This window comes from Cherax quadricarinatus, chromosome 5 (assembly GCF_038502225.1).
Source record: "Cherax quadricarinatus isolate ZL_2023a chromosome 5, ASM3850222v1, whole genome shotgun sequence".
Taxonomy (NCBI): Eukaryota; Metazoa; Arthropoda; class Malacostraca; order Decapoda; family Parastacidae; genus Cherax; species Cherax quadricarinatus.
Window position 1 is genome coordinate 20,575,987 of NC_091296.1, and position 23,293 is coordinate 20,599,279.

A 23,293-nucleotide genomic window follows, 5' to 3' on the forward strand; every position below is an offset into this window, starting at 1 on the left:
AACCAGTGCCACTGCTTGAGGTGAAATCGTCAAGTTTAATAAACTTTATTACTGCTAAAAACATATAACTGGGTTTCAGTCTCTACACAAAGTAAAGATTTCAGATATTCTGCAAGGTTGGCAGGGAGGTGTCTGAAAGGTTAGATGTTTGGACACTAAGATACAGTGTTCCAGTGTATAGTCTCCTCAAGGAATGTAATAAAGTTGGTAGAATTACCGACAATATGTAAAGTAAAAGGACACAAGTGCAACTAATGTGACATTTATTGTGGCAACGTTTCGCTCTCCAGGAGCTTTATCAAGCTTTATAAAGCTCCTGGAGAGCGAAACGTTGCCACAATAAATGTCACATTAGTTGCACTTGTGTCCTTTTACTTTACACTCCTCAAGGAAGGTTCATTGATGCTGGTGAGGGGCTCTTGTTCTAGGAAATTGGATCTGTGCGCCAGTTCCACGAATTAAGCCTGAATACCTTCCACCCCCCCCCCACAGGCGCTGTATAATCCTACAGGTTTAGCGCTTCCCCTTGATTATAATAATAATCCAGTGTATAGTCTCTCTGTCTACACACTTTGCATTTTGTTAGTGACATCATACAAACCGTACTTCCAGAGATGAGAGTAAGACACATGTGCAACTTCTGGGTATCTTTATTGTAGACGTTTCGCCATCCAGTGGCTTTATCAATACAAATTCCAGGACCATAGGTGCTGTTCGCACCTACTCCTAGGTTGAGGGACTGATTACCTCGTCTTCTGTACATAGTTCTACTGTCTTCAAGTTATGTCCTGGAATTTGTATTGATAAAGCCACTGGATGGCGAAACGTCTACAATAAAGATACCCAGAAGTTGCACATGTGTCTTACTCTCATCTTGTCGGTATTATATACCATTCGTACACAACTTCCAGAGATACTAATAGCCTGGCTTCAGTCTAGCAGTAACAACATCTTGCAGTGTTACTGTCTCCATAGGTATGTTTAACTTGACACAATTTATTATGAGAAACAATGGACATTATATCGCCATTATATACGACAGGTACAATATATCTTTGTAGTGTATTCTCCCCTCAAGGAAGGTTCCTTGATGTTGGTGAGGGGCTCTTGATTTAGGGAATTGGATCTGTGCTCCAGTTCCCCGAATTAAGCCTGAATGCCTTCCACATCCCCCCCCCAGGCGCTGTATAATCCTCCGGGTTTAGCGCTTCCCCCTTGATTATAATAATAATAATAATAATGTAGTGTATTCTAGATCTGGTAGCGCCAGAAAGGAACTAGCAAACTCGTTTGCTAGTTCCTTTCTGACAATGTTTCCTAAACTTTTGTACGAAAAGCTAAAATTATACTCAACATTGTCTTTATTTAAGACTTCAGTGCGACGTGAGTGGAAGTAATTTTATTTAGACATAGGTACACATAAGTCCAGTTAGAATACACACACTAAATTACCTAGGATAATCCCCCCAAAAATCAACCTGTTTCCTGAGGGAGCCAGACACCTGTCTATAGTAAGTTTATTCAGGTATACACAAATAAAGTTACATAGATTATCTTACATAGCAGTATATGTGTAAAAAACCTAGGATAACCCAAAAAAGTCACACACTGACTTATTTCCCTTGGGCACTGATGGTGTATATGGCACTATAGACTTGGGGTCACCTGATTTAACTTGAGAATTTCATGTTTCCGTTTCTCTTTCCTGAGGAGACTTTGTTTCCTTCATAAATTTCCTCCTGTATTTGATAAATATATTTTATCCCAACTCTCGCGAGGTAAAACAAATAAATAAGTTTATTTTGGCACATGTACACATACGTACAATTTATCATACATAGTGTAAATTACCCATAATAACCCCTCCCCTCCCAAAAAAAATGGTCAGTGACACTTCCATTGGGATCCTTGTAATATGTAATTATTTGAACGTTAAAAGTTAGAACAGCAAAGTAACTCAACGTCTCAATAAGTCGTACATTTTGGTATCTCTTAACAACTCTCCAAAACAAGTGGATACCAGAGCAAAATTAACAATGGTGAAGGTCCAGTGTTTCTTGAGAACACCTGCTGCCATAGAAACTTCCAAACAACTGTATAAACATCTGATGAAGGAGTGCAGGAAGCTCCCACAAGACTCACAGACATATTATCGCCATTATATACGACAGGTACAATATATCTTTGTAGTGTATTCAACCCCAGTTTTAATTTTAACGGTTTAAATAAAATATTTCAAGGACCCCAATGGAAATAAGTCACTTTGAGCTTTTTTCGAGGTTATCCTTGGTAATTTACCCATATGTTTCTACGTTTATAATTGTACTTGTGTTTATCTGTACCTAAATAACTATAATTCTACGGGTTTAGTGCTTCCCCATGATTATAATAATAATTATAATAATGTACCTAAATAAACTTAAGTGATACCTTTACCTTTGAAGAGTTTTGAGAGTTAATCTACTCTGAGCCCGGCCATTGGCCAGGTTCGTCTGGTGCTTGCCTGGTCAACCAGGCTATTGCTGCTGGAGGTAGGCTGCCCCACATATCCATCACAGCCTGGTTGATCTGGCACCTGGTGAAGATATTTGTCCAATTTTCTCTTGAAGGCTTTTACACTTGTACCAGGTTGATGCTGGTGAATGGCTCTTGATCCAAGGAACTGGGCTTAACCTTCTCTTCCTTGGTACAAGCCTAAATGTTTCCTGTTTCCCAGGTCTATAAAAACCTACGGGTTTAGCGCTGAACTTAGAATAAAGTGAAAATGAAATTGCCAGTAAAGGGCTCTTTAGTGGGAGGTACTCTCACCTTCCTTGGATCAAACAAAAAAAGCTGATTACTTCCCATTCCCCAGTCTCTGGCCCTTAGTTTATCATATAATTATAATAATCGTATAATAATTATAATTAATAATAATAACAACATTGCCATCCTTCAAGAGGAGAGGTGCTATGATGTTAATAATAATACTAATCTTGATTTATACAAGTACATGTACAAGGTATACAGGCCATTGACATACTATTGTATTGAAGGCCCATTGTTATGCAGAGCATTTTGGGCACTTAGGTCAATTTTGTCCCCAGGATGCAACCCACATCAGTTGATTAGCAGAGGTATGATAAAGCTCACGGTTCAGGGAGAGTGACCTAGTAGCGACCAGTGAAGAGGTGGGGCCAGGAGCTTGGACTCGACCCCTGCAACCTCAACGAGGTGAGTACAACTAGGTGAGTACCCAGGTACCTAATTTACTGCTAGGGGAACATGCACAGAATGTCTTGAGGCAACACGACATAATGTTTCCACCTGTACCGGGGATTGAACCACAGACCTCACTGTGTGATCTGAGTGTGCTAGCAGTCGAGCTGTGATTCAAGGAAATAGGGCAACTATCCACTTCTTCACATTAAGCCTGATTGCCTCCCATTTCCTAAGGCCTGTATGATCCCTACAGGAATAGCACTTCCCCATGAATGTAATAATTATAAAATAGCTGAGTACTGGTGAAGGGTTCCTGATGCCCTTCCTTGGATCGAACATAAATGCCATCCATTCCCTAGGTGCTATATGAACATCCCCCTCTTCCTATGGTTTTAACAGTTTCCTTGATTAAAAAAAAAAAGAACTGGCAGCTGGTTGCCTAAACTTGAAGAGGAATTGATTTGTATTGTATTTGTATTGAGTGTTTTTTCTTAATTTGCTTATTTGTGGTTAACTATGTTTTTAAAGGTTTATGATAACCCATATGGCTTGAGTGCACTATGAATGTAATAATAATAATAATAATAATACCCATAGCTCGATTGCTAGCGCACTCAGCTCACACACTGAGGTCTGGAGTTTGAATCTCCTCCGGTAGGTTGGAAAACATTAGGGACGTGTTTCCATAAGACACCTGCTGTCGCGGTTCACCCATCGGTGTAAAATGGGTACCTGGGTCTTAATCGACTGGTGTGGGTTGCATTCTGGGACAAAACTGACTTAATTTGCCCGAAATGCTCAGCATAACAAGCAGCTTTCTATATAGTAGTATGTCACTGAAGTCAACTAGGCCTGTATACCATGTACATGTACTTGAAGTAAATAAAGATACATCATATCATATCATAATAATATAGTTTAGAGGCTCAAGGCTCAGTTGGTAGCAGCCTCAGCTTACACACTTGAGGGACAGGGGTTTGATCCCCAGATGAGTGGAAACAATGGACATGTTTCCTTACAACTTTTGCCCCTGTTCACCCAACAGTAAGTAGGTACCTGGGTGTTAGCTGACTGGTGTGAATCACATCCTGGGGGGAGGGAATTACAGTGCCATAATGGAAATAAGCCAGACAGTCTGTTGACATGGGTTTTTGGGTTATACTGCATTAATAACCTTCCAGGTTTATAATCCAAACAAAATAATCTTTTTCTTAACTTTACCTAACCTAATTTAACCTATAACTAGTCACTTCCTAATTGCTGCATCAGTAACCTATAGTAAACTTTTAGCTTCATGACCACCCACTGGTGAAGGGCTCTAGATCCAAAGCATTGGAGCCACACTACCTTTCCTTGAAGGAAATCTTATTGCCTCAAATTCCTGAAAGTACTAGATGGCTTCTACAAGTTTAGTACTCCCCTGTCTTTGATATAAATAAACTACATACAAGACTTCTAGCCATATAAGATATTTCCTTGTAAAAGTGTCAGCAGTGCATTGTATTTTTTTTTTCAACAAACCGGCCATATCCCACCGAGGCAGGGTAACCTAAAAAGAAAAGTGAAATTTAGTAATGTAGCCCCTTGCTCCCAATGCATTGTATATAGGTATTACATTAGTAAAAAGATTTAACACTTGTAACTAAAGTTCTCTTATAAATCTGTTCTATATAGTCGGATTTTTTGCAAATGGAATTGAAAAAGACAATCAAAATTAAATTGCACATATTGCAAAGGCCTTATCATATACTACAGTGCTCTTGATCTAGGGAACTTGACCTGCTATCCCCTTAGATTGAATACCTACCATTCCCCTTGGTACTGTACCACCCCTATGGGTTTAGCAATCTCCTTCATAAATATTTTAATAATTAACACTTGCTGCTGGATCTTGGATGCACTTTTTCAATCGCATTTACAAAAAAAAAAAAAAAATGCAGTATACAGTGGAACCTCAAATATCGAACTTAATCCATTCCTGGAGTTAGTTCTAAATTCGAAAAGTCTGAAAAGCGAAGCAACATTCCCCATAAAAAATAATGGAAATACAATTAATCCATTCCAGAAACCCCAAAATATTCACAAAAAAAAATACATTTTATAGAGATTAATTATAGTTTTACATACACACAACAAATATAGTGTTCAATCATGTATTAATAGATTTAAATACACATAAAATAAGATTTTACTTACCATTATTGAAGATTGGTGATGGCATCTGGAAGATAGGGAGGAGGAGAGAGGGAGTTGGGGTTAGTGTTTGGAAGGAGAATCCCCCTCCATGAGGACTTCAGGTATCAAAGCCCTCTCTGGGGGTTACTTCCCTTCTCTGTCTTTTAATGCCACTAGTACCAGCTTGAGAGTCACTGGACCCTTGTCTCGCAAAATAACTGTCCACAGCCCTCTGTTTCTGGTGCCTCTAAGATTTCCCTAAAATGGGACATGGTTCTGTCACTGAACTTGTTGCAAAGATGGCTTGTTTCAGCTTGCTCAGGGTGGTACTTCGCCACAAACATTTGGACATCATTCCACTTGGACATCATTCGATTTCTGTATTATTTTCTTCTTCACATCTATGGTGTTTCTCACTTTCTTACCACAGGGGTACCACTAGCAAGTTTCTTTGGGCCCATTGTAGCTTATTTCACAGTCCCACAAGCACTAAACACAATGAAAAAATCGTAAAATGTTTGATTGAGAGCACAGGTTAGTGTTCAATCAAGCATCAACGAAACCAGACTGGCTCACGGCGCCTGCGTGGGGACGCGGACAGAGCAGGATGCCATACAGGTCCAGCACCCGGCGGTTTGAAAATAGGGCCGAGTTGCTTCGAGAAAAGGGTTCTATTTTCGAAGAGTTCGATAAGCGATACGTTCGAAATTTGAGGTTCCACTGTATTCATATTTAGTATAGTTAAGGAAAGAAAAAAGCATATAAGCATATCCATGAATGACACAGAAATTAAGAGCTGACTATGAAATCCTTGGGTCAGGAGCCCCTCACTGGTATCAAGAAATCTTCTTTAAGGGGAGTAAAAGTATTAAAAAAACTTATCTTTCACTGTCTTCTCCTGGAAGAATATACAGTACTGTCTTTGATGTCAATATGGGAGTCATTCCAGCCCTTTACTTTATAGGTGTATAAAAGAAGAATTTTTATGTTTTAGTGTATGCAGTGGGCATTACTGTGTTCACTTTATTACTAGTTAAGGACAGCTTATTACATAACTAATAATGAATTATGCAATGATTAGCATTTACAGATAGCTTACATTTTCCATCAGTTGTGCAGATAATCACTTTATACAGGCAGGCCCTGCTTATACAGCAGGTTATGTTCTGGGATACTGCTGTAAAGCAAAAATTGCTGTAAAGTGAAACATTTGCCTTTTTTCACTTTCAAATGCATTTAAAAGCCTGATAACATGTTTATACTATCATATATTAAGTGAGAAATAGAGCCGAGCCTAAAAAATACATACACAGAGCACACATTACTTATGGTAAAATATTTTCATCCTTGCCTTGTAGTGATTGATGAATATATTCATTGTAGGAAGTCTGAATAAATGAAGAATGGTTATAACTGAAAATCACTGCAAAGCGGGGCCTGCCTACGTGTTTCAGAAGCATTTACTTTGAATAATTGCTCTGTCTTTATTAGCACAATATTTTCACTATTTACCTTCTCGAAAAATAAAATGGACAAATCATTACTTCATTAAAGATTCACTAACAAAGACTTAACATAGATTTTATGCAGATGTTACATGGTCTTTTTTTTTTTTTTGAGACCAGATATGTAAAGTGGTTTCATTGCCTTTATCTCACTTAAAATTAATTTTAAAAGTTTAATAATACAGCTTCTCCTCACTTAGCGACATACTCGTTTACTGATGACTTGGACTTACGACTACTTTGCATTGCATACCTAAATAATGTATATTAGACCTCATTTCCTCTGTTCTATGTATTACAATATACGTATAGTACACTACTGTATAAACATTTAAAAATATACCAGAAATGTTATAAATGGTGCAAAGGTGACATTAAAACAATATCAAAGATGGTTGACACAAACCCACTACCATTATAGTATGCTTCTCACTTAGTGACAAATTCGTTTACTGATGTGGTCTTAGGAACGGAACTCCGTCGTTAATTAACCCCTTGACTGTCGCAACCCCCAATACTGAGGTGTCTCCTGGTGTCGCAAAATTTAAAAAAAAAAAAAAATTTCTTATGAAATGATAGAGAATCTTTTCCCGATTGTAATGACACCAAAAAAACGTAATTTGATGGAAAACTGACGGAATTACGCTCTCGCGAAGTTAGTGACCTTGGCGATATTTACAAATCGGTGATTTCGCCCACTTTGAGCCCTATTTTTGGCTAATTCCTTTGTTTCAGTCGACTAAACTCATAGCTATTTCTTTAGAGCTCCATTTTTTTCTATCGATTGAGTACAAGAAACTGCCCATTTACCAATTTCAACTACCCAGTAACGTGGTCAGAAATTTGCAATTTGGCCAATTTCACGAAAATTAAAAAATATGACAATTTCAAAATAAGGTCCAGAATGAACAATGCAGACATTCCTGGCTCTAAAATAACATTTTCTTTGTTCATCAGTCATGTCTCCAGGCCCCTCTGATATTACTCTTGCTTTCTATTTTTAATTTTTATTCAAACAAAAAATAGAAAATTTACTATTATGCAGACTACTCCAATACTGTAATAATTGTATAAATAACATCAACCCATTCATGACTGCATATTAGAATGGCTAGTTGGACATTTATTGGACAATGATGTCATTAGTTTACTTTTGAACATCGGCAAAAATCAAACATTTACCCTACTTTGAGCTCCATTTCCAGTTTTTTTATAGTAAAATCAATCAAAATCATCTCTTTTTCTATAATATGTTTTCCATTCTATCATTTGAGACCAAGAAAGCGAGAATACAACCATAAATACTAAACGAAAATAGACCACAAAGTCGGCATTTTAATTAAAAAAAAACGGTCGTTTTTTTTTTCTCATTATGCACTGCGTGCTCCAGGATTTTTTTTTATGTGGTGCACACTGACCACACAGACCCATTCTCTCACATGTAGGCCTACCAGATTTCTCCTTCTTGATTTGAAGCCGCTAGAATTTATGAGTATACGTCAAACACGGTACCTCGTAAGACGTATGTATACGGCTGCGACAGTCAAAGGGTTAAGTGAGGAGAAGCTGTATTATTAAAGTATGTATATGGACTTGCGTAACGAGTGAGACATTTAATATGCCTACATTTTTCCCAACAGAAGTTTTGTCAAGCCAATACAAGCAGCGCCTGGACATACAAGGTATGTGAAGGGAGTAAGGTGAGGTGTTCAGCTGCTCTCCAGGCACCTCATCGTACTCCCATTATATAACCTTTGTATCTGTGCATTGTCCGTAATGGCTTCACTAAGGAAATTTTATTCAAATTATTCACCCAGGTGGTTAGTAACCCAGAATAATCCAATAAAGTCACTCTGTCTAGTTATTTCCATTATGGTCCTTTGGTCCTCTTCTTCAGAATGTGACCCACAAAAATCTGCCTACATCCAGGTACAGTGGTACCCTGAGTTTCGTATAGCTCTCAACTCAAACAATTATGTAATTGTATTATTGAAAGTGCTTTTGTAAGTGTATTTTTGGGGTCTGAAACAGACTAATTTACATTATTCCTTATGGAAACAAATTTGTTCGGTAATGCCATTCAAACTGCCTTCTGGAACGAATTATGGCCTAAACTCGGGCTACCACTAGCAGTAAGTAGGTACCACTGTACCTTCTTACTGCTAGGTGAACAGGGGAAATAGTGTAAGGAAAAGTCCAGCATATCCACTTCCTGGGATCAAACCCAGGTCCTTCAGATGTAAGCTGAGAATGCTACCACAGAGCTTCTGGTGAATGAAACAAAAACTGCAATATAAATGTTTTTAATAGTTGCATGTGTTCCCATTTTCATGTACAGGTCTCCCTCAACATTCACATTTTCAACTTTCACGGGCTTCACACATTCGCGAATTCCCAACCGCCAAATTCCCAGCCACCAAATTCCCAGCCGCCAAATCATATTTAAGTTTCCCGCCACCTGCGAGTCCCTACTACCCTCCCACCGACCCCCGCAACTGGCAGCCAGCCCTCCCACCACTCAGTGTGGTGAGTGTTTTGTTTGTTCATTATTTGCTATTAAACTACAGTACAAATAATGTAAACCCATTCATGACTGCATATTGGAATGGCTATTCGGACAGGTATTAGACAGTGACATCATGTGTTTACTCTTGAACACTGCAAAGAATTAAACATTTCTGCTATAGCTAATAATAACAATAATAATAATAATAATAATAATAATAATAATAATAATAATAATAATAATAATAATAATATGATATAATTGAAGAAGGAAATTGTACAAAAATACGAGGGAGTGGTTGACACATCGTCAGTGTGACTTTGTTTATGCTGGAGTGAACATTAGTCTCCCTGCTCTTCCAAACATTTCACAATAATTCATTGTGTTTGGTGCTTGTAGATTGAGTATGACTGTAGTGGTAGAGGCAGTGATTGAGGCAATGGTATTTAATACCATACATGTTAATAATAATACATGTTATTAATAATATGTACTATTATTATTTATAACATATATGTTATTAAATACCACTGCCTCAACTGCTGAATTATTGTGAAATGTTTGGAAGAGCAGGGAGACTGATGTTCACTCCAGCATAAACAAAGTCACACTGACGATGTGTCAACCACTCCCTCGTATTTTTGTACAATTTCCTTCTTCAATTATATCGTATTTATTATTATTATTATTATTATTATTATTATTATTATTATTATTATTATTATTATTATTATTATTATTATTACTATTGTTATTATTAGTAATAGCAGAAATGTTCAATTCTTTGCTGTGTTCAAGAGTAAACACATGATGTCACCGTCTAATACCTTTCCTAATAGCCATTCCAATATGCAGTCATGAATGGGTTTACATTACTTATTCTGTAGTTTAATAGCAAATAATGAACAAATAAAACACTCACCACACTGAGTGGTGGGAGGGCTGGCTGCCAGTTGTGGGGGGTCGGAGGGAGGGTAGTAGGGACTCGCAGTGGTGGAGGCAATGGTGGAGGCAGTGGTGGAGTCTGTGGTATTTAATAACATACATGTTATTAAATAACATACGTTATTAAAGCATAACATGTATATATTTAGTACAATTTACGACATTTTCATGTATTTTATGATTGTTCATGGTTCAACAAGTTATGGAAGCAGTATTGTAATATATTTCCCTACAATATATTGGGGCACCAAACATTCACAGTTTTTCAACATTCGCGAGGCGCCAGTACTGACCGAATATGTTCCCATAAGGAATATTGTGAAGTAGATTAGTCCATTTCAGACCCCCAAACATACACGTACAAACGCACTTACATAAATACACTTACATAATTGGTCGCATTGGGAGGTGATCGTTAAGCGGGGGTCCACTGTATAAGTTTTTTATAACACAAGTTTGCTGTGCACTTATTTTCCTTTGTGCCACAATGTACACAGCACTGGTTGTGATTTGAAATTACATACTGTGACTGTTGTGAGGCAGCATGAGTTTATACAGTAAAAAATTACAGTAAATACAGTACCCTGATTTGGTAAAACATGGAGAGACCACTTGAACAAAATATTAAGGCACAGGTAAAAAAAAATTGTAGTTTCTCAACTCCTTCCAGGTACATACTGTATGTATAATATATACAGTAGTATATGTATAACATGCAGTGCAGTGTATAGTATCATATGGTTTTTTAAGGAGGCATGAATAGTTTGTAGTTTTTATTTACTGTACTTAAAACACACCCAAGTAATATGTGTGTTAATAGCAGTGTAATTTGTAATTCATAAGGTTATAAAGGAATTCTCTTAACAGGGTTTTAATCAGCACACTGAAGAAACAGATCCTGAACGGATTACTCAGATCATAAATCGGGCCATTGAAGATGGGAAATGGATCGTGAAGAAGGTAATGTTGCAGATTCAAAAATAGGTGATTGGTATTTTACCAGCTAACAGCAAGAGATGAGAAATGACCATTTTACTGACAGCTGTTTTGGTTGGTTCCACACTACATTGCTTAGGACAAGAGCACCTACAAGTATTTTGGAAATTAATAATTTTTATCTTAGCTCAGTTTAAAGCTTGGACCTTGCAGTAGCTTTATAGAGCTTTACAGTTATTTTTACAGCTGTATCCTTAATGAAACAGTGTATAGGATACTGGATTTAGCTGGCACTCTTGTGAGGTATAGCTTTCATTTGATTGATTGATGTGATTTCTGAAATGTCTGTCTGTTGTGAAAGCATGTTTCAGATGGGAGTCATTCAAGGAAAGAATGATTGCTAATGGAATGATGTCTTAAGTACAGTGCTTATCACTACATATCTTGTGGTACAGTAACTGTTTTTTTGGGTTGCTTGTGAAGATGGGCTAACTACACTTCCTGTATTTTAATTACAAGATAAAGTATAAAAAAAATGGCTTGTGTAGAGAAAAGTAATTTGTATCTTGATAATGATCCAGATTAAAATGAAGCATTGTCTCCTTTTTCATCTCTGCTTTGTGGGTAAATTGTGAATACTGTAGTAACCAAATTATACAGCATCATTAAGAAATGAAACCTATATACAAGGTTTCTTGAGAACTACAGAAAGCTGTTTTCTTTAAGGAAGTACATGCATACATACATATACATATATATATTATGCGAAATATCATGAACAAGTGATAAAAGATGCAAAACAAACCTGTATGTATGTGTGTATATATGTAAAAATACGTATACTGTATATATCTGTGGAGGCAAAGAAGGGGATAACTTATGAAAGTATAGTGGTACCATCACTCTTATATGGGTGTGAAGCTTGGGTTGTAAATGCTGGATGCAGTGATGTTCTGTCTAAGGGCAATGTGTAGTGTTAATATTATGCAGAGAATTCAGAGTGTGGAAATTAGGAGGAGGTGTGGAGTTACTAAAAGTATTAGTCAAGAGGGCTGAAGAGGGGTTGTTGAGGTGGTTTGGTCATTTAGAAAGAATGGATCAAAGTAGAATGACTTGGAGGACGTATAAATCTGTAGGGGAAGGAAGGTGGGGTAGGGATCATCCTCGAGAAGATTGGAGGGAGGGGGTAAAGGAGGTTTCGTGGGCGAGGGGCTTGGACTTCCAGTAAGTGTGTGTGTGTGTGTGTTAGAAGTAAATGGAGACGAATGATTTTTGGGACTTGATGAGATGTTGGAGCGTGAGCAGGGTAATATTTAGTGAAGGGATTCAGGGAAACCGGTTAGCCGGACTTGAGTACTGGAAATGGGAAGTACAATGCTTGCACTTTCAAGGAAGGGTCTTGGATATTGACAATTTGGAGGAACTTCTGAACTGTCATATCTGAGCGCCTCTGCAAAGACAGTGATTATGTATGAGTGAGGTGAAAATGTTGAATGATGATGAAAGCATTATCTTTTTGGGGATTTTCTTTTTTTTTGGGTCACCTTGCCTCAGTGGGAGATGGCTGACTTGTTGAAAAAAAATATATATATACAGTGGACCCCCAGTTTACTATATTATTTCATTCCAGAAGTATGTTCAGGTGCCAGTACTGAACGAATTTGTTCCCTTAAGGAATATTGTGAATTAGATTAGTCCATTTCAGACCCCCAAACATATACGTACAAACGCACTTACATAAATACACTTACATAATTGGTCGCATTGAGAGCTGATCGTAAAGCGGGGGTCCACTGTATATACAGTGGAACCCTGAGTTTTGGCTGTAATCCGTTCCAGGAGCTAGGCCTAAAGTTGAAACGGCCTAAAGTTGAAGCAGTATTTCCCATAAGAAATGATGTAAATCCAATTAATCCATTCCACCCAAAATATTCACAGAAAACAATGAGAAATAAATATAAAGCACTAATTTTAATGGATAAATGAACATTTAAATCAGTTTTACCTTTATTGAAGACTTGTTGGCATGACTCAAGAAATCGTAATGACACGATTGCAAACAAACCATACCCCCGGCCGGGATTGAACCCGCGGTCATAGAGTCTCAAAACTCCAGCCCGTCGCGTTAGCCACTAGACCAGCTAGCCACAATAAGATTCATCCAACTAGGTATATTTCTACACCATTCTAGACCATAGCTGGTCTAGTGGCTAACGCGATGGGCTGGAGTTTTGAGACTCTATGACCGCGGGTTCAATCCCGGCCGGGGGTATGGTTTGTTTGCAATCGTGTCATTACGATTTCTTGAGTCATGTTGACGGCAGTGAAGGAACTTGAGCTAGAGTTCGTCACGGCCACGCTAGCTGGAGATTCGTCTGTAAAATCCTGCATTTGTGGTCACAGAGGTGCCTGTGCTAACCTTCCTATGGTGTAGAAATATACCTAGTTGGATGAATCTTATTGTGGCTAGCTGGTCTAGTGGCTAACGCGACGGGCTGGAGTTTTGAGACTCGATGACCGCGGGTTCAATCCCGGCCGGGGGTATGGCTTGTTGGCATATGAGAAAGGCAGGAGAGTTTGTTTGGAGGCAGGACAAGATAGTCCTTCAATATGACACTAATATCAACTCTACGGCTTATTTATCTATCACAATTCATCTAATATGACATAATAAACAATATTAATAACATAGAAACATGACATATTACTCTAGAATTAATAAAATACATCATTACATATGTCATGACTGGTGTTGTGTTGCTGTTGGGTATGTAAGGGCCACTGAGAGCATAAGCATAAGCAGCAGCAGAGGCAGCACAGGCGGTGGTGTTTTCAGTCGCCCTATATACCTCAAACAACAATGAGGGAGTTAAGTTTCATGTCGTCATTTTTTTATCGCTTAATCGCTTAACTTACTTGCTACTCTGTTGATGCTACACTTTATCACTGGCTGGCACTATAGCCTTTATTGACTCATCCTACTTTAGTATTGTACATATCGCAGAATCACTGAATTGCTGAAGAAGGCACATTCTCCCCTCTCTCTTCCTCCTCCACTTTGGTACTTTGCTACAATTTCTTTCTTCAATTCTGTTGTGTTTCAGACTTTCTTTACCAAAGGGCTGCCACTATGAAGTTTCTTTGGGCCCATGGTGCCTTATTTCACATTCACAATCAATAAACAAGCACTAAATGCAATGAATTTTTTGTGAAATGTCTGGATGAGCATGCAGGGTAATGTTCACTCAAGGATAAAAAAAAGCTAGACTGGCTCATGACGCCTGCGTGGGCAAGTGGATAGGTCTGGTACACCGGCCGAAACACGGGGCACAGGCTGAAACTCAGGACAAAATTTATCCCAAAACAGCAGTTGAAACTCGAAGTGGCCGATACTCAGGGCGGCCGAAACTCAGGGTTCCACTGTATACGTATATATATATACATGTATACGTATAATATTTTTTATTAGCACATCGGCTGTTTCCCTCCAAGGCAGGGTGACCCAAATAAGAAGAAACACTTTTATCATCATTCACTCCATCACCATCTTGCCAGAGGCACACCTACACTACAGTTATAAAACTGCAATTCAGAGTGCAGGCACTGTACTTCCCACCTCCAGGACTCGAGTCTGGCCTTCCAGTTTCTTCTTATTTTTAGTAACTTGTACAGGAGAAGGAGTTACTAGCCCATTGCTCCCAGCATTTTAGTTGCCTCTTACGACGTGCATGGGATATAGAGGAAAGATTCTTTTTCACTTCCCCGTGGAGATGAAAGGAAATAAAAAGAACAAAAACTGTTTAGAAAATTAGGAGAAAATTCATATCAATGCATATACATATACGTGTACATGTATATGTAGTGTGCCCAAGTGTAAGTAGAAGTAATAAAACATACCTGTTTTCTTGCATGTTATGGGACAGAATGAAAAGACACCAGCATTCCTACCATTGTGTAAAACAGCTACAAGTTCTCTTTCTACATGCATTTGGCAGGACGGTAGCACCTCCCTAGGTGGTTGCTGTCTACCAACATGTATGTGTGTGTGTGTACTCACCTATTTGTGGTTGCAGGGTTCAAGACATAGCTCCTAGCCCCGCCTCTTCACTGGTCGCTACTAGATCTTCTCCCTGCTCCATGAGCTTTATCATACCTTGTCTTAAAACTGTATCTGGTTTCTGCCTCCACTACATCACTTATCAGACTATTCCACTTCCTGACAACTCTATGACAAAAGAAATACTTCCTAACATCTCTCTGACTCATCTGAGTCTTCAACTTCCAATTGTGACTCTTTGTTTCTGTGTCCTATCTCTGGAGCATCCTGTCTGTCCACCTTGTCAATTCCTCGCAGTATTTTGAATGTCGTTATCATGTCTCCCCTTACCCTCCTGTCCTCTGGTGTCATCAGGCCAATTTCCCTTAGCCTTTCTTCATAGGACATTCTTCTGATCTTTGGAATTGGCCTTGTTGCAAACCTTTGCACTTTCTCAAATTTTTTGACGTGCTTGACCAGGTGTGGGTTCCAAACTCGTGCTACATACTCTAGTATGGGCCTGACGTACATGGTGTATAGAGTCTTGAACAATTCCTTACTGAGGTATTGGAGCGCTATTCTCAGGTTTGCCAGGTGCCCATATGCTGCAGCAGTTATCTGGTTGATATGCTCTTGAGGAGATGTGCTCGGTTTTATACTCACCCCAAGATCCTTCTCCTTGAGTGAGGTTTGCAGTCTTTGGCCACATATTCTTTACTCTATCTGCCATCTTCTGTGCCCTTCCCTGATCTTCATGACTTTGCATTTGGTGGGGTTAAATTCAAGGAGCCAGTTGCTGGACCAAGGTTCCAGCCTGTCCAGGTCTCTTTGAAACCCTGCCTGATCCTTATCTGATTTAATTCTCCTCATTAACTTCACGTCATCTGTGAACAGGGACACTTCTGAGTCTATCCCTCCCATCATGTCATTCACATATACTAAAAATAGCACTGGTCCTAGGACTGACCCCTGTGGAACCCACTCATCACAGGCACCCATTGTGATACCTCATCACATACCATGACATGTTGTTGCCTCCCTGCCAGGTATTCTCTGATCCATTGCAGTACCTTTCCTGTTATACATGCCTGTTCCTCTAGCTTTTGCACTAATATCTTGTGAGGAACTGTATCAAAGGCCTTCTTGCAGTCCAAGAAAATGCAATCAATCCACCCCTCTCTCTCTCGTCTTTCTTCTGTTACCTTCTCATAAAACTCCAGTAGGTTTGTGACACAGGATTTGCCTTCCATGAATCCATGCTGGTTGTCGTTTATAAGCTTGTTTCGTTCTAGGTGCTACACCACTCTTCTCCTGTGTGTGTGTATATATATATACGTACAATGGTACCCCAGAAAGCTGTTCAAGTCCTGTTACTGAACGAATTTGTTCCGTAAGGAATAATGTAAATTAGATTAGTCCGTTTCAGACCCCCAAAAATACACTTACAAAAGCGCTTACAATAATACACTTACATAATTGTTCTAGTTGGGAGCTGTACGAAACTTGGGTTACCACTGTATCTTTATTTTAACATGTCGGCCGTTGCCATTACAGGTTTCCCCCCTTCCTCCACTAATCATTTAAAATGACTGTTTACTGTAATTTCATAAAATACTGTTTCATAGATACATAGTCATTAGGAATCTCCTATATTTACCCTATTGTAAATGATTGAAAATCAAATGATTATTTTTTAGTTACCCCATCAGTGGGGTACAGTGCAGTAACTGGAAACTTTAAAACACATTCCTACCTATGTGGAAGAAATCTTACCTTAACCCTTTCAGGGTCCGTGCCGTAGATCTACGGCTATATGTTGAGGGTGCAAACCGTAGCTCTACGCCAAAATTCTAGTGGCGTCAAATTTAGCGCAAGAAGGCTGATCGATTAGTGACCGAAAGCAATGGCAAGGATATCGAAAATAGTGCAGAAAATCCTGACGATCCTCAACCTTCTACCTCTGGTGTGGGCACATCTCAGCATGTTCAGTTGTACCTTGTCGCAAGAGATAACTAATACATGTGGCCAGGCCTCAGACTTCAGTAATGATGATGATAGTGATGTGGACTGTGATTTTATTGCTCTTGATGATCATTCGAGTAGTGATAGTGATGAATCATATTCACCAGTGAAGCATCGGTATATGTGCCACTGCATACGCTTAGGTAGTGTTCTCTATGCAGTGCCCAGGGGACGGAGTACATCCTGTGGCCCTACACCAGGAGTAGACAGTGAAAGTGAGGATGATGTGGCTACACTTGACATGGATAGACCACAGGCATCAGTAGGTGGTGGTGGTGGTAATAGTGGTAGTGGTAGTGGTGGTGGTAGTGCCACGGCCATGCATGACTCACCAGCCTAGGCTGGGACCCACGCTGCTGACTCCTCAGCTCAAGGACAAAGCAGAGCATCATCAACCACCACACCACAACTACAACTACAACCACAACCAGCTTATGATATCCGGTATCCACCAGCAAACTGCATCTGGGATTGGCAGAAATCCCAATTTTGTTTCCAATCCCCATCAGTTTGATGATTCTCAAAGTGGAATCCTACCAGCCTGTTCCCTTGGAAACACTGCAAATGAGCTGGAATTCTTTGAACTATTCTTTGACTAGCCCTTGATGGAAATTATTGTCAGGGAAAGTAACAAGTATTTTGAGTACACCATGGCAAATACGATCATATCACTACAGTCAAGACTACACCGGTGGAAAGAGACAACTGTGGCTGAAATGTGTTTGCTTTTTGCAACAATAATGCTTATGCCTCACGTCTATAAGCATAATATAAAATCATACTCGTCCACAGATCGGCTAATTTGTACCCCAGTCTTCAGTGAAATCATCCCAGTGAACAGGTTTATCTTACTGTTACGTATGTTGCACTTCTCTGACAAAACCAGGCCTGACAGAAGTGACAGGTTATACAACATTAGAAATATTTTTATGTATCTGAAACAAAAGTTCAACATGTACTTTTATCCATTCAAGAATCTTGTAATTGATGAGTCGTTGATTCGTTGATTTTGTTCAAAGGTAGACTGTCGTTCAAGCAGTATATACCGAGCAAGAGGAAACACTTTGGTATAAAACTGTTTGTACTCTGTGACTGTGACAGTGGCCTGGTGTTGGATATTATTGTATACACGGGAAGTAAAACATTGAAAGATACCAAGATGTTATTTGGTATCTCAGGTGACGTAGTGAGAAGCATGATGGCACATTATCTTGGTAAGGGGCATACATTATATAACTGGTGCACAAACCCTTTACTCAATGATTTCTTGTGAGTGAACATGACAGATGTGTGTGGCACAGTGTGTTCTAATCGTAAACATATACCCAGGTTCAACATAGGCACTCGTGCTGGTGAGGTGCAGGTGTTTACTGCCAATGACATCATGGCATTACGGTGGCATGACAAACGAGATGTAACATTGTTGACGACCATTCACCCTAACGAAATGCAAGACTGGCAAAGTTGATAGAGTGACTAATGAACGTATTCGAAAACCAGTAACAGTGGTTGATTATACACAAAACATGCGTTTGGTTGATAAATGTGACATCCAGATTGGCTTTGTTGATTGTGTTCATAAGAGTTACAAGTGGTACATGAAACTTTTCTTCCATCACATGGACATTTCAGTGCTCAATGCATATAGTATGTGCCAAATAAAGACCGGCAACAGACCACCATATGGTGAATTTTGTTTGTCTGTTGTCAGACAACTCATAATTAAGTACTGTACCAGGTAACAACACCTGTTATACAGAACCGTCCTCAAACTCCTCAGGAAATACCCAGCTTTTGAGGAGGGAAGGTGATCACTTCATAATACAGCTTCCTGCAACCAAGAAGAAATTTGCTCAGAAGAGATGTGTTGTCTGTGCACAAACAAAGCGACGGCAACAAAGACGCAAAGACACTCAATTTATGTGCGAGGAATCTGAGGTACCTCTGTGCATGGTACCTTGTTTCAAGGACTTCCACAGGCTGCAGCAGTTCTAGAAACATGTCCATTGACTGTACATATGTAAATATATAATAGAACATTAGTACAGTGGACCCCCGGTTTACGATATTATTTCATTCCAGAAGTATGTTCAGGTGCCAGTACTGACCGAATTTGTTCCCATAAGGAGTATTGTGAAGTAGATTAGCCCATTTCAGACCCCCAAACATACACGTACAAACACACTTACATAAATACACTTACATAATTGGTCGCATTGGGAGGTGATCGTTAAGCGGGGGTCCACTGTATATATATATATATATATCTCCATGGGGAAGTGGAACAGAATTCTTCCTCCGTAAGCCATGCGCGTCGTAAGAGGCAACTAAAATGCCGGGAGCAAGGGGCTAGTAACCCCTTCTCCTGTATATATTACTAAATGTAAAAGGAGAAACTTTCGTTTTTCCTTTTGGGCCACCCCACCTCGGTGGGATACGGCCGGTGTGTTGAAAGATATATATATATATATATATATATATATATATATATACAGTGGACCCCCGGTTAACGATTTTAATCCGTGCAAGAGGGATAATTGTTATGCGAAATAATCGTTATGCGAATGAATTTTCCCCATAAGAAATAATGGAAATAAAATTAATCCGTGCAAGACGCCCAAAAGTATGAAAAAAATTTTTTTTTACCACATGAAATGTTAATTTTAATACACACAAACTGAAAAAGGCATGCACAATTACATGACACTTACTTTTATTGAAGATCTGGTGATGATTGATGGGATGGGAGGAGGGGAGAGCATTATCTTCTTACTGTTTAGAAGGGGAATCCCCTTCCATTACGACTTGAGGTAGCAAGTCCTTTTCCGGGGTTACTTCCCTTCTTCTTTTAATGCCACTAGGACCAGCTTGAGAGTCACTGGACCTCTGTCGCACAACAAATCTGTCCATAGAGCTCTGTACCTCCCGTTCCTTTACGATTTGTCTAAAATGGGCCACAACATTGTCATTGAAATAGTCACCAGCACGGCTTGCAACAGCTGTGTCAGGGTGATTTTCATCTATAAAGGTTTGCAGTTCAACCCACTGTGCACACATTTCCTTAATCTTTGAAGTAGGCACAATGGATTCCACAACTGGCATAGGCTTCTCAGGGTTAGCCCCAAACCCTTCAAAATCTTTCTTAATTTCCATACTAATTCTCACCCTTTTTACCACAGGGTTGGCACTAGAAGCTTTCTTGGGGCCCATGGTCACTTATTTTCCAGAAACAGCACCGAAAACACTGTAATAATACGAAATATTCTGAGTGTATGCTTGGATGTTACCGCGGAGGCTGGCTGGTAAACAATGGGACGGGCGGCACATGTGAGGGCACACTGGACGCGTCTCGGACGAAAATCGGTGAGCGGGTTTTTAATCGGTATGCGCGGCAAAAATTTTGCGATAAAAGTAAGCGGTATGCGGAAAAATCGCTATGTGATGCCATCGTTATGCGGGGGTCCACTGTAAATATATATATACATGTATATATATATATATATATATATATATATATATATATATATATATATATATATATATATATATATATATATATATATATATATATATTCTTTCAAAGTATCAGCCGTATCCCACCGAGATAGGGTGGCCCAAAAGGAAAAAAACGAAAGTTTCTCCTTTCAAATTTAGTAATATATACAGGAGAAGGGGGTACTAGCCCCTTGCTCCTGGCATTTTAGTCGTCTCTTACAACACGCATGGAGATAAAAGGAAATAAACAAGAACAAGAACTAGAAAGAAAATAGAAAAAAACCCAGAGGGGTGTGTGTATATATATGCTTGTACATGTATGTGTAGTGTGACCTAAGTGTAAGTAGAAGTAGCAAGACGTACCTGAAATCTTGCATGTTTATGAGACAGAAAAAAAGACACCAGCAATCCTACCATCATGTAAAACAATTACAGGTTACCGTTTTACACTCACTTGGCAAGACGGTAGTACAGTACCTCCCTGGGCGGTTGCTGTCTACCAACCTACTACCTACAATATATATATATATATATATATATATATATATATATATATATATATATATATATACAGTGGACCCCCGCATAGCGAACTTAATCCGTGCAAGAGGGCTGGTCGTTATGCGAAATGTTCGCTATGCGAATTAATTTTCCCCATAAGAAATAATGGAAATAAAATTAATCCGTGCAAGACACCCAAAAGTATGAAAAAAAAAATTTTTTTACCACAAAAAAATGTTAATTTTAGTACACACAAACTGAAAAAGGCATGCACAATTACATGACACTTACTTTTATTGAAGATCTGGTGATGATTGATGGGATGGGAGGAGGGGAGAGCATTATCTTCTTACTGTTTAGAAGGGGAATCCCCTTCCATTAGGACTTGAGGTAGCAAGTCCTTTTCTGGGGTTACTTCCCTTCTTTTAATGCCACTAGGACCAGCTTGAGAGTCACTGGACCTCTGTCGCACAACAAATCTGTCCATAGAGCTCTGTACCTCCCGTTCCTTCAAGACTTTCCTAAAATGGGCCATAACATTGTTATTGAAATAGTCACCAGCACGGCTTGCAACAGCTGTGTCAGGGTGATTTTCATCCATAAAGGTTTGCAGTTCAACCCACTGTGCACACATTTCCTTAATTTTTGAAGTAGGCACAATGGATTCCACAACTGGCATAGGCTTCTCAGGGTTAGCCCCAAACCCTTCAAAATCTTTCTTAATTTCCATACTAATTCTCACCCTTTTTACCACAGGGTTGGCACTAGAAGCTTTCTTGGGGCCCATGGTCACTTATTTTCCAGAAACAGCACCGAAAACACTGTAATAATACGAAATATTCCGAGTGTATGCTTGAATGTTACCGCGGAGGCTAGCTGGTAAACAATGGGACGGGCGGCACATGTGAGGCTGGCTGAGGGCCCACATTGGACGCGTCTCGGACGAAGTTCGCTGAGCGGGTTTTTGTCTACTATGCGGGGCAAAATTTCAGCGAACAAAGCGTTCGCTATGCGGATTGTTCGCTATGCAAGGCGTTCGCTATGCGGGGGTCCACTGTATATATATATATATATATATATATATATATATATTATTTTTTTTTTATTTTATTATCACACTGGCCAATTCCCACCAAGGCAGGGTGGCCCGAAAAAGAAAAACTTTCACCATCATTCACTCCATCACTGTCTTACCAGAAGGGTGCTTTACACTACAGTTTTTAAACTGCAACATTAACACCCCTCCTTCAGAGTGCAGGCACTGTACTTCCCATCTCCAGGACTCAAGTCCGGCCTGCCGGTTTCCCTGAACCCCTTCATAAATGTTACTTTGCTCACACTCCAACAGCACGTCAAGTATTAAAAACCATTTGTCTCCATTCACTCCTATCAAACACGCTCACGCATACCTGCTGGAAGTCCAAGCCCCTCACACACAAAACCTCCTTTACCCCCTCTCTCCAACCTTTCCTAGGCCGACCCCTACCCCGCCTTCCTTCCACTACAGACTGATACACTCTTGAAGTCATTCTGTTTCGCTCCATTCTCTCTACATGTCCGAACCACCTCAGCAACCCTTCCTCAGCCCTCTGGACAACAGTTTTGGTAATCCCGCACCTCCTCCTAACTTCCAAACTACGAATTCTCTGCATTATATTCACACCACACATTGCCCTCAGACATGACATCTCCACTGCCTCTAGCCTTCTCCTCGCTGCAACATTCATCACCCATGCTTCACACCCATATAAGAGCGTTGGTAAAACTATACTCTCATACATTCCCCTCTTTGCCTCCAAGGACAAAGTTCTTTGTCTCCACAGACTCCTAAGTGCACCACTCACTCTTTTTCCCTCATCAATTCTATGATTCACCTCATCTTTCATAGACCCATCCGCTGACACGTCCACTCCCAAATACCTGAATACATTCACCTCCTCCATACACTCTCCCTCCAATCTGATATTCAAT

At 39.5% G+C, this 23,293-nt stretch overlaps 1 protein-coding gene across 4 annotated transcripts in view; it reads left to right on the forward strand.

Moving 5' to 3' along the window:
• Positions 1-956: 956 nt before the first annotated feature.
• LOC128684808 (probable tRNA (uracil-O(2)-)-methyltransferase) overlaps positions 957-23,293 on the forward strand; it is a 57,750-nt gene continuing 35,413 nt past the window's right edge. Inside the window, exons 1-2 of one of the 4 annotated variants that reach the window (XM_070101039.1) lie at positions 957-975; positions 8,522-8,563. The gene's annotated coding sequence lies outside the window, so the exon portion shown is untranslated. Of the gene's footprint in view, positions 976-2,082; positions 2,172-8,521; positions 8,564-11,199; positions 11,293-23,293 lie in introns of those variants that run through there. The other 3 variants (XM_070101029.1, XM_070101025.1, XM_070101046.1) reach the window with 3 other exon arrangements.